Genomic DNA, 12,752 nt, shown 5'->3' on the forward strand with positions numbered 1-12,752 from the left:
ACATTGTATTTTTATTTTTTGGTAGGCACGAGGAGATTAAGTGATTTGTCCAGAATCACAAGCCATGGAAGCGACCCCGAGGCTCGAACCTTAGTTTCCAACACCAAAATCGGCCGTCTAGCCTTAAGACCACATTTGCTCCCCCGAAAGTGCTCACTGAATAAGTGTGCATACCATAGTTAGTCGAATGGAAGATTCATTCTGGCTTGATTCCCGATTGCTTGGGGGTTTGGGCTGAAAATAAAGAAGATAATTTAATTTCAAATTAACGAGTCTACGTGATTTAATTTTCGGAAGGATGCTACAGAAGATCGGACAAAGGCATGTAAAAACCACAGCCAATCAGCACTTCCAAATTCTGTTCTGCGCGCTAGGATTGGCTTGGTATGCACCACCTATGCTCGAATCCCATGTCACGTTATACATTACGCTCCGCAACTAGAAGACTTCCACAATACGTTCAGCCGTGGGATTGGTAGTTAGGCGACCCGGAAGTACTGACATTATGGCTGACATCCGTTAACAGATCAACAACGGATATTTGGCTGAATATGCGGACAGTCCGTGTAGGTAACGGACAGATGATCACCTTGTTTGGTATGTGTCTCTCGTTTTTAACTATAATGCTGAAGTTGGAAATTAGGTCCGGAAGAAATTGTCCCTTATAAGACACGAATGTGCGTTTCCTTGTCCCTGTGGTTTCTCACGTTACGCGATTCTGTGTAATTGACCTCAAAAGTTCTTCACTGTGATACAAGCAGTGGATATTATGCACTGCACGTACAGTGTCGTTATATTTAATTTAATATGGTCACTACGTTTGCACCATGGACGCGATCTGTGCTGCTCTCGGAGAAAGCTAGTTTTGTTTATGTTTTGCCTACCTGGCGATGTGTGCAGACTAACAGACGCTGTTACTACTCCTGCAATGTGTGGTTCTCTCATTCATTTGAAAGCAAGGTTACACTAAGTATCATCATTGGTCCATCTGTTCTTTCCAATGGTTGCCTTGTTTTATGCTAAGTCTTTCTTGCCTTGTCGTGCGGTATCATATCGCTGAAAAATGTAACGTCATGACCATGTTTAAAGTAAAGAAGGGCCAACCTCCTATTATTCGTTAGATTCACATACCTGCCAACTTACACGGTGCCACCATGCGACACACGATATGGACTCCCTTCTCCTGGCGAGGAGAAAATATCACAAGGTGGCAGGCAAAACGAGGCTTTGAACTGCCGCTGTCCATTAAAGGGTATAAAAACACCCCAGGACATCGGCACCAGCCTTGGCTAGCGTTCTTTTGGAGTAGTGGCTTGGGGGCGAGGTGGGGTTCAAAATTGCCTCGTAGGTACTTCTTGGCACGAGTCCCCGCCCCTCGGCACACTGTGAGATTATTCTTCAAGTTGGCATGAATGCATTGTTGTTTTAAATAGAAAGTTAAAGTCGAACTTGCACTTCGGAGTTCCAGTACACTTTCTGTAACTTTCATCACAAAAGCGGAGTGCTGCGATGAAGTCACTAATTTACACCTCCTGAGGTTGAACATGAAGTTTACTCAAATCTTTTGTTTATAGCTGTATGAGAAAAAAAACGAATCCCGACTGGCTGATCCAACCACTCGATTAAGGTGCTTCAAACTAATGTAGCCAAGCCAGGAGAGAAAACGCCTCTGAATTGAACACCATGCAGATACATACTTATTTTTTCCGCTGTAACTCATTTGTCTTGTTTTCCGACAGGTGGCAGCTCTAGGCTAACGTAGTAGAGCATCTGTTCACCGGCGCTGCAGTCATCGTGCCCACCCAATGACTCCTAGAGTACAAACAAGTAACTGCAAACATTGTATCTTTGTCTACTGCCAACGAATCTAAACTGGAGCTCCTCATCCCCTCAGACTGAAGCCGCCATCCCAACTGCTGTAGATACAGCAGGTAGGTACATACCAAGCGAGCTAGAGCTTGGACATGTGTGTGTGTGTGTGTGTAAGGCAAGCTGAGCATGTTCTGGACTGGCCCGTTAACATTTTGAGTTAGAAAAACATTGTGTGTGCTGATGCACCTCCTCTTACCATTTGAAGTGGCACAATTCAGCTCTTTATAGTAGGAGGAGTAGGCGGAGAGGTGATTGGGGCTCCGCTCTGCATTTGTCAGCCGATGTAGGGTAACAGTCAGTTTAACTGCTTCTCTCCCTTCCTCCTTTGAGCAGGCCTCAAAATCATGAAAATGTAACGAGATCTGAACGTCTAGTGACATGAATAATCTACGCGACCGAACGGTAATGTACTTGACCTGTATTCTGGTCTGAAAATGTGTAATCCCACCAAAAATTATATTCTACAAAGCCACATTTTTCTTCATTACCGCATATAAGATCACACCAAATATGCCTGTTCAGCAATTCTGCTGTAATAAAAACTATATTGTTTGATTAGTGAGGAGAAAAACCTGAGCACACACAAACTTGATACAAATTATAATAAATTGCTTTGATCCTTATTCTACAACAGCAACGAGGGACAGTTGGTAAGTACAGCAATAATATTTATTGCGCCAGCCGACACGTGTTTCTTTGGAGTGGAATGCACTCCAAATCTTCAGGGCTATCTACAAATGGAAAGAATGAGTGGTCCCCCACGACTGGTGATAATTCCAACCCAGTCCGGGTACAACGTATCTTCTAATGAGGCGCACCGATCAAGTGTTGAATAACTTTCGTAGTCAATTGTTAGAGAATCACAATGAATTTTAAGCGCCAGGAACAGCAAGGGCAGTACTGCCCTCTACTGTAGTTCCATCTTGCTCGCACGAGTAAATGCCGCTTGTCCCGGGTCTGAATAATAGGTGTTATTCAGACCCGGGACAAGCGGCATTTACTCGTGCGAGCAAGATGGAACTACAGTAGAGGGCAGTTCCGGTTACTTTCGCCCATTGTGGCTTTTTCGTGGAATACTCAAAAACAGCTATTACTGTGTAATTCACGACGGATTCGATAACAGTTTTTGAAACATTGCTTATTATTACTGTTCTGTACTGCCCTTGCTGTTCCTGGCGCTTAGAATTCATTGTGATTCTCTAACAATTGACTACGAAAGTTATTCAACACTTGATCGGTGCGCCTCATTAGAAGATACGTTGAACCCGGACTGGGTTGGAATTATCACCAGTCGTGGGGGACCACTCATTCTTTCCATTTGGAGATAGCCCTGAAGATTTGGAGTGCATTCCACTCCAATGAAACACGTGTCGGCTGGCGCAATAAATATTATTGCTGTACGTACCAACTGTCCCTCGTTGCTGTTGTAGAATAAGGATCAAAGCAATTTATTATAATTTGTATCAAGTTTGTGTGTGCTCAGGTTTTTCTCCTCACAAATTTATATGTATGTGCTTGGCGCATTACATTGTTAAGGGGTTGTACAGGTCACCCCTTTGCCTAGCAGTACCACTTCAGCACAACCACTGCATAATACATACCAAATACTCGTTGGTGCGCAGAGCCCCCTTCACTTAAGTACCTGGCCCATTGCTTGAAACAATATATTGTTTGATTAAATAGACTAAACTTTTGCTCCATGCTCAAGAAAATCCTAGCCCACCTATAGGGTACAATAACCCTTAAAAAGTTAGTCACAGAAATATATAATTCAATTTCAATAAAAACATCATGCAAGCATCCCACTTACAGTAGGTTCAAATCAATATTGGATAAGATTAATGAATGTTAGATAAAACCATGCTACTAGACCCAATACCAAAACGATTGTCCTATGGTACAGGTATTCTTCATGGTAGTATAAATTCATATTTAGTTAAAACAAATTAATGAACAGGCCATGTAAATAGCAATATCCCCAATGTCGAAGTTAGTGGAATACTACATATAGGGTGATAGGACCGCACGTAAGCCTTCTGTGCCTTTTACTACGGGCTGGCAATCCTGGAAAGCGAGTTGTCCATAGCCCTCTTTCTCTGTTACAAGCACAGAGCAAATAACGTAATACTGCCAATGCAAGTAATTCCCTAGTGTCGCTCTTAAGGAGCCATAGTGCTTCCCTGCAGTGTCGCTATCAGCCATTTCTTACCCGGATTCTATATTGTGGGCAGAAGTACATACAGTGCTCTACTGTTTTCGTGATGGCAGGGCAATTTGGGCAGAACTGGGAGTGTCCTGTTCCATTTCATAGTGTGAGTTATCCGGTGGAGTATGCCGCACCTGAATTGGACATGTAAACATTTAGAATGCCATGAATACACACGGTCCATGTAGGGTTCTAAGCTGGGAGTACATTTAGGAAAAATAACTGACCAGTTATGGTATTTTCTTCGTATACTTTCCAGGTTTGCAGTATGATTTCCTCCCAGAACCAAGTTTTCACCTCCAGGGCATTACTTTTGGTGATCAACTCCGGGGTGTTCAATAACTTAACCATGCCTATTCCATGAGATATGACTTTTATCGCCTTCAGCCAGGGTGTACTTAAGTCCCTATTGAGGGACACTAGCACTTTCACATAGTCCCTGTACGTTGCTAGTTCCCTAGTAGACCAAAGTCCAACCCAGAATAGTAGAGTTTAAGTTAAGCCCCTAGGTGTATAGGTTTGAGGGATAGGTCGAATCTTAGTGGGGTGATAAGGAAACTTGAAAGAAGTTTAAAAAGGTGCCTTATAAAATGATCAACTCTTGTCAACACCTTTGCTTGGGCATGGCCCCAGATCTCAGATCCATAAGTTGCCGATGCTACAGCTATTGATCTATACATGGAAATGACCAGAGACCGAGTGCCTCCTGAGGCAGCCCTATATTTTCTCCCTATGGCAGAGGTTGCAATTGGAGGATGGCTTTGCTTTTCTCTAATTGGGGACCCCACGTCTGGTTATCACTTAACCTAACTCCTAGATAATCAAAGTTTGGGACTTTTTCAAGGCTGACCCCGCCTATATACACTTGTCCTCTATATGTTCTGTGGGGGTTAATAGTCATGACTTTAGACTTTGAGGAGTTTCGTTCAAGACCTCTTTCCTCACAGAAGACCAGTTTAATTCAGCTTGCAGCCCCATGGGAGTGCGTGAAATTAGCAAAATAGCTTAGGTACACCTGCTAATTTAGGGGCGTTATGTTTGCAGTCCATCTGTCTACATACTGCTCCATTAATGTGGAGGCTAAATAGAGTTGGGGGACGACACACTCTTGTCTTAACCCTTGGTTGATCTCAATCTTGTCTGACCGGTCCTGGTCCCTTGTATTATTCCACCTGCCTTAGCATAGGTGCTTGTATGTAAGACTTTCAGTATCCTTAGTAAGTTAGGAGGAATACCATATTGCAAATCCTTCAGGGCATCAAAACAAAGTTGGAGCAATTTTTAAGGAGATGTAGGGTGGTTACTGACTACTGTGGTATTTGACTCTGCGCTAGTTGAATCGTCATCTTATTGGGCCATGCCCATTACTGCAGTGGGGGTCACGAAGTAGGATACAAAGAGCAATGGTAGAAAGTAGAGGTGAGTGAGCAACAAAATGAACGGGTAAGAAATGGCTGCCATAATTACACGCCCTGCCTTTGTCCCGTGCATACAGGGCTCCCTCTGCAAAGCAACACTTTCATTGGTTTCTGTAGACACTGAAACCTTCCAAATATGACGGGTAGACCTGTTAGTTAGAGACTAAATCAATTCCTGGATCAATAACCTATGAGGCTGAACTGGGTCAATTTGACTGTGGCCCAAGCAGCTGCTTCTGCTGCCTGTCTGAGCCTTCGGTTACTTTCTGTTCCAAGAGGTTCTCCGAAAAGGCAGCACCTATCTCACATTGAGCCGTTAAGTGCAGGAATTGTATTTACTCAAGAATTTACTATAGCTCTAGATGTCTTCCCATGGCTTCTTCACAGTGCTGGAGAAAGTGTTCATGTTTATGGATTAGTAGGAGCCAAACCAGTTGCAGGGCACCCACCCCGCTGTAATTCTCGCTCACTAACACCATATTTGTAGTTGGTCACAGTCCCACGCTGCTAGCAAGACATCTGCAATTCGTGAAATGAGACACCCCCCCCCCCTCTGTCCTCCAGTGGAGCTTGGCTTTCTTGTATTTTAAACGCAAAGCATTACACAATATGAAACTTCTGTGTCCGGTTCACATGACTTGCTCAAATGTCTGATGCTCTATAAGAGTAATATAAAGTTATCAAGCTTTTTCCGGAAGTGTGCATGTGTTGCCCTCGTGCTATTTGTTATTTTTATTTTTTAATTAGTGATGTAGCACATCATGGCTCAGGAGTGTCAAAGCGCTTTACATAAGAGAAGGTGCCATAATGAGCCTGGCTCATTGCCTTTGACCTCATACAAGAATGTGTAGCTTTGAACAGCACTTCGGTCAGAAGATAACAAATAATGGTACAACTGAAAAAGTAATTGGTGGGATTAGGGAAACAATGAAAGAGAGAGTCGTGAACATTTACTAGTACCCAGTCAAGCTTTGATTATCTCATAAAAATAAGTGGGGGAGCTATGCAAAACTTTGTCCGGGTGTTTGTGTACAATACAGCATTCTCCATGACGACATGATGCATGCATACTGGTCACACCCTTGAGTATTGCTCTTTGTAAACTCTGCTCAGAAACATCCTCCATTTTGGTTGATCTTGGCGTGCAGGGTAATCTATACGCTGCTCTTCTCCACCCTACTCCAATCAAAATAGCTTGTAAGTAAGATGAAAACAAACTTGAATAAAGCATTGCAGGGAGCTTTGTGACTGTGTGGCAGGCCAATAATTATACCCCAACGCAAACATCATTCTGTATAAATGTTATTGTTAAAACCCTGAAGGGTGCCTTGGAATAACTGAAAGCAAGTTCTCCTATGAGTAATCTGATTCCTAAAGAGGGTGTGTCGACAGCCCGAGCAAGCAAAAGACACTTGATGCCTCTAGCTATATAGTGTTGTTTAATACTAGACTAAAAACATTAAGTGCATTCCCATATATTTTTTGCCCTATTATTTATTTCCAAGGGCATACACTGCACTCTTTCCCAGAAGTAATTTATTTGTTATGTGGAGTTGTCCTAAAAACTTCACATTTCGCCCATGAGCACAAAATGAAATGTGTTTATAAGCAATGACATACATACATTTGGATTAATATGTGGTAGTGCAAAATATTTTCTGTAGTCAATCATTTTTGTCACAAAATAGGCATTATTTACAGAAAAGTGCATACATCTATGCATTATAGACTTATGGCTATAACTTATGACCTTCTGAGCGTCACAAAATCCCACAGAGCACCCAGAGTAAGCGATGAAAATTTTATATTTCTGGATGTATTTTGCTACTCCCCTAATCATGCTCCCGTAATCGTTTTGTAGACAGATATTCTGCTCAGTCGGGGTTAGAGGAAGCATGTTTCTTTTTCTAATTTTTTCCATGTAGAGAAATCAGTCTCCCTGCACCTGCTGAGTAGGGATGAGCAAACTAATGTATTTTTTTTACTGAAACTGTCACTAAGACATTGGGAAAATTGTGTCAAGACTAAGAGTACATTTTACGAAATGCACTTTAGGGTATCTCAAGTGAAAAATAAACGTGAAGGTGTACCTCGTGTTCAAAGTCACTCTAGGTACGAGCAAGCTGATTGGCTTCAGGAGGAAATGTCTCCTGCAACACACTTCCTGCTCTAGCTAGTATCCTGCAAGATATTTTCTGCTTAAACCAGTCCCTGCAACAAGAAAGTGTGCAAACGTGTGTGGTCTCACTACAGACACCTATTTAGAAGTCTGTTATAGACAGCATTGTATGCAGCACTCCACTGACACCACTTGTTCTCCTCTATCACTCCTTTCCTCCCGTTTCACCCTCTAGTCCCCATTGTTCTCATCTCCTTTCTACCCACACACCGCTCACCCACCTTTTTGTCTCCTGACCAAGTCGGCCTTTTTAGGTCTCGGCCTACGCAGCGCGCATGCATTGCATTGGAGGAGACCTAATGCCATCGGTCCCCTTTTTAAGCCACAACAGTGCACGCGTTCCATAGCCTTCAATGGCAACGCGTGCACGTGTAGCTATTCCTTTGCAGGCTCGAGCGCTGACACCATATGTTTGTAATTAACTTGCAAACATATGGTGTCAGATCTCGTTCCCGTAAGGGAAGTAGGCCAGGCCCCCTCCTGTCTCCCTCCCCCTGCTGCCAGCGCGAGGGCAGCAAGCTTGTTTAATGCAGTTTGCGAAATAACCGAATGCACATAAATACAACTATTGAAATACAAACTACTTATTTGCACGAGCACTGGTAGGGAAATACCTCAGGAAAGTGACCATAGTTACCAGTGGCGCTGTTTTTTTTGGGGGGAATCCCCTCCCGCAGCCGCTAACTCCCTCCTCCTCCCAACGCTGCCTTCGTTGTTTTGCCGACCTCCTCCCACTGCTCCCGGGGTCTCCCCGCTCCACCATGGCCACCAAGAAGGTGGGCTCCTGGCTGGAGATCGAGCGATGTCACTGCGAGTGCCAGTGGGATAAGATTCCCGAGCGGGTCAAGCAGCTCTCAGCCGAGCTGATCGCCAACGGTAGGGGGAAATCCTGTCAGCTGCTTGCTGCCGGCGCGCCCGGTCTACCGAAGCCTCGGACTTTCCTAGCGCGGCAGCCGGGCAGTGGCGCTCTGTGTGTGGTGAGGTAAAATGGGCAGAGGCACTTGGAGAGGAACCCCACGATCTCACTTTAAACGTAATGATTTTTAAGCAAACATCACGTATGTTGCTTTGTGGTCTGACGAGTCTAAAATAATAAGAAAAAGACCTTCAATTCCTGCTACACTTCTCCCAAAATGTTTCTCCTGAAAGCTTTTAGAAAGACGTCAGTTAAACATGTTACTAGTGTAGATTTGCCAAATTGTTAGACATTTTGTGCTTGCTTTATAACGTTTGCGCTGGATTTTAAAATGTAAACAAGTCCTGTCAAATGTTATGAGTTGTTTTCATTATTATGATTCCTTTATAAAACTGTGCTGATAAGCAGCTGTTACAAATATTGATGACCCGTATCAGAAATATAACGATGCATACTTATTATTTGAGCAGTGTAAGATTTTACAGATCATGTCCAAATCACAAATGAGTGAATAGAATGATGTGGTTTATTTTAGCAAAGATGTTTGATTCAGACTTCTCAAATAACTAACTTTTTCTACGCCTCTGATAATCATTCGAATGAACACAATTGCCAGAGTTTCTCTTGAAGCTACTTTTTTTTACTATCTGTAAATTATATTTAGAAAATCAGTTTAAAAAAATATGCGCAGTTGTTGAAAAAGAACACTAAAACCCTGCTGATTTGTACATGGTGACGTTTATGGCTTTTAGGATAGTCCAGGTAATGTCAAATTCTTAATCGTTAGATAGCTCAGTCAATTGTTGCACCTGCTGCAGAAATCTTTGTGTGACCTTGGCTTCGTGAGTCTAAATTCTGAAGGCGCTGACTGACTGCCTTTTATCCTTTCAAGGTCTACACAAAGTATTGTTGAGTTGCAAAATAGTAATACTTGTTATTGGTATGCTGCAATGCATCAGAGTGTGGCAGAAAATGCTGTTTAAAAGGTAATCTTGGCTGTTGGCTAAAATGAGTTATGACGGCTAGCATCCTAGGAGAGTGCCCTTCATCAATTCCTCAATGATAATTTGAAACATAGTGGGCGAGGGAAGGTAGCTTGTTTTAAAAGCAGGTGGCTGGGGCAATCTATAGCATTATAAATTGTGAGCAAAGTCGGAGTGCAGGGCATTAACCACAATGCCATCATACAATAATTAGCAATTTGGGGTAAATTTACCAATTCTAATCAAATCAGCTGGCTGAGCTGTATAGCATGATATGCTGATATATTTTCGATAAAGACCTCTGTAAACTGCAGAGGAGAGCCGTACTGACTCTTTAAATGAGCTCTCCTTCATAGCCACCAACTTCAACATATCTCTCCTGATCTCTCTACAAAGCTGTATTAACCTGTGCATTTTGTTAACCACCATCATTGCGCATCAATATCATGTCAGAGGGAGCCCTGGATGAGCCAGATACATAACAAGCATTGGCATAGCCGATATGTCTCGCCTTTGGGACCTTATAAGTGTTTAGCCATGCAACAGTTGATGCTGTTGTACCAATGATATTGTGCTGGATAACTAAATACTTATTAGGTCCAAAAGGCGAGACCTATTGGCTATGCCAATGCTTGTTTCATTATCTCTCTGACTTATCCCTCTCCCTTTTGGTGCAGTCTCTTCCATTCCTTCTAGGTCTTGCGTTAACAAATATATTTTGGTTTTTAGTAATCCTTTGTTGAACGGTTGCGTCATTCACATTTTCTTCCTCCCCTTCAGCGTATGGCAGTGTGTCAGCCCACTTTAGCCTTCGGCTAACCTCACTGTCTGTATTCTGCACATAATACTTCTTACTTCCAGGGATTATAATAGCCGTGTGCACTTCTTGAAACTAAAGCTTCCAAACCAATGATTTGTTTTATATTGACATGTGCCCAGTAGCTCCCTAACAAAGCTTTGCAGAAAACAAAACAAGCATTGACAATGTTAAAAGGCAAGCAGACAGTGCCGGATCTGTTGATAATGCCAATGCTTATTTTATGCCATTCTAATGCTTTCAGCACACATGCCCCTGTCGATGCTCTCTGTACTGCATTATTATCCTATAAGAAAGCTAAGCAAACCAGGAAGAAGCGTGCAGCAGATGCAAGCATGCATTACCCAATCACATTGCATGACCCAGGGTGTAGTAATTGTATAGCTATTCAATCCCTGGCGGTGCAGCACCCACGATATTGTGCTGCGTGGCTAAACACGAATAAGGTACCAAAGGCGAGACCTATTGGCAATGCCAATGCTTGTTGTGAAGGGTATGATAATTCATCCATGCCATGTAGGAGGAATGGAGTTACCTTTTAAGATGCTTTTACCTACATCGTTCAGGTATGGTGCCCAGATGTCTAGTTGGGACGAGAAGCGATCACCTGGTACACGTCCATCCCAGGCGCCTTTTCTTTTTTCATTAGCTTTACTGCTAGATGGATTTAGACAATAGTAATGGTAAGATTGAGTTCTGATGCAACGATCTACTATACTCCTCATGGATTGCGTTTCCCATTGAGGTACTCTTGGTCACTAGGGGATACTTATTGAATTCTTTTGGTTCAATTTGCCTTTATACAGGCCACTAAAGTGTGAGACCCATATATCAGGTTTTATAGTTAACTCCAGGTGGTTAGCACTAGAGAGGAGTTAACGTAAATTAATTTCCAGAAGGACTTGTGGTCTCCCTTCTCTAGGGTTTCTACCATAAGTAACCACTGTTTCTCCTCCCACTCTTTTGGCCTTTTCTTAGGTGGTTTTGTACTTATTTCCGGCATCTGAAATCTCAGCTCTTTGACCCTTATTGAAAATATATTAGCACATCATGCTATACAGCTCAGCCAGCTGATTTTGATTAGAATTGGTAAATTTACCCCCAACCCCCCCACCCCCCAGCAGTCCTGGCGGTGGGGGTAGAATTTCACCCTTCTGGAGGGAGAAGACATGTACACACTTACCTGACCGGTAATAGTTTAAAAGAGCCCCAGCATCACAAAATGGATGTTGCTGCCACAGACACGAGTCTGACCTCCTGCTGCTGGATGAAACTCCGGCAGGGGAGGCCTGGACAAAAGGCTTCCTGCCCAGGGAGGTGTAACCACCTCCCCAGACAGGCTTTAGTGTATTGGGGCAGGGTGGGTGCATTCAGTGAATGCTTTTCAGATAGTGCCTGGGGCACACAAGGTGTCCCTGTGCATACCCCAGTTCAAACTAGTTGCTGGGGCACTCATCCCCAACTCTGGCGCGAAACTGGACAATGGGGAAAAGGTGTAACCACCCCTTCTCCAGGTCCTTCCATAGGTGAGACCTTAGAGTTCTAGTCGACTAGAAGATGGAAGGATCTCCCTTGGGGTCAAGGAGTGACTCCCCTATTCAAACAGGCACCAAAGAAGCATCTTGCCGGTCTGCATTTCCAAGGCTCCCACTGGAACCCGAAGGTTTTGCGACACAGGACACGGACTTCCCTACATCTCTGAGGCCGACATGAGATCACAGCAAAGCTGAGACCCGCAGCCGTCACGAGAGACGTGGGACCGGAACTCATGGACACTTGCATATTTGCAAGTGCACCTACTTACCGAGCTTTCCAGAAGTTGTGCAATGGGCTACTTGTAGTCCAAGCCCTGAGCACCATTTGCACCGAAGATTGTGGGCCTACACTCCACGAGTGTTCCGTGGACCCGCTTCTAGCATTTCTGCTCGAGGCCCCTTCGCGATCCCTGGTCCGTCAACTGGCGGGTCCCCACGAAGGTAACTCTTTTGTTTCTTTGACCTCTCTGGTTGCTCTAGATGTGTCCTGACTCCCCTCCAAAGGGTGAGTCCCTCAGACCTGGCTGGTCTGCCCCGAAGCCAATCTTTGCTTTCTGCGTGGGTTGCTGTTGCCAAGGCTTGTTGGGTTCAATCCAGAAGATGACACCGCAGCACTCGACATCCGATGTGGGTCAGCTCGAATCCAACTCCTGGTTGTCGTCGACGCCTCCTGGTCCTCGTGGCTGAAGAGTCAAGCTTCACCTCCTGCACCTGAAATCACCCGACATCGGTGGGCATCTTCTTGTTGCTGCCTCCCTGGTCACTGGCAAGTGACCCAGACTCTGTCCCCTTCTTTCAGGTTCTTCAGATCTTCGATCCACCCGGA

General features: G+C 44.0%; 1 protein-coding gene across 2 annotated transcripts in view; it reads left to right on the forward strand.

Annotated features, from left to right (window-relative positions):
* Positions 1-462: 462 nt before the first annotated feature.
* The window catches only part of TBPL1 (TATA-box binding protein like 1), a 218,050-nt gene continuing 205,760 nt past the window's right edge, over positions 463-12,752 (forward strand). The window contains exons 1-2 of one of the 2 annotated variants that reach the window (XM_078648857.1): positions 463-597; positions 1,740-1,931. The gene's annotated coding sequence lies outside the window, so the exon portion shown is untranslated. Of the gene's footprint in view, positions 598-1,739; positions 1,932-12,752 lie in introns of those variants that run through there. The other variant, XM_078648858.1, reaches the window with a different exon arrangement.

Source organism: Lissotriton helveticus, chromosome 6 (genome assembly GCF_964261635.1).
Source record: "Lissotriton helveticus chromosome 6, aLisHel1.1, whole genome shotgun sequence".
Taxonomy (NCBI): Eukaryota; Metazoa; Chordata; class Amphibia; order Caudata; family Salamandridae; genus Lissotriton; species Lissotriton helveticus.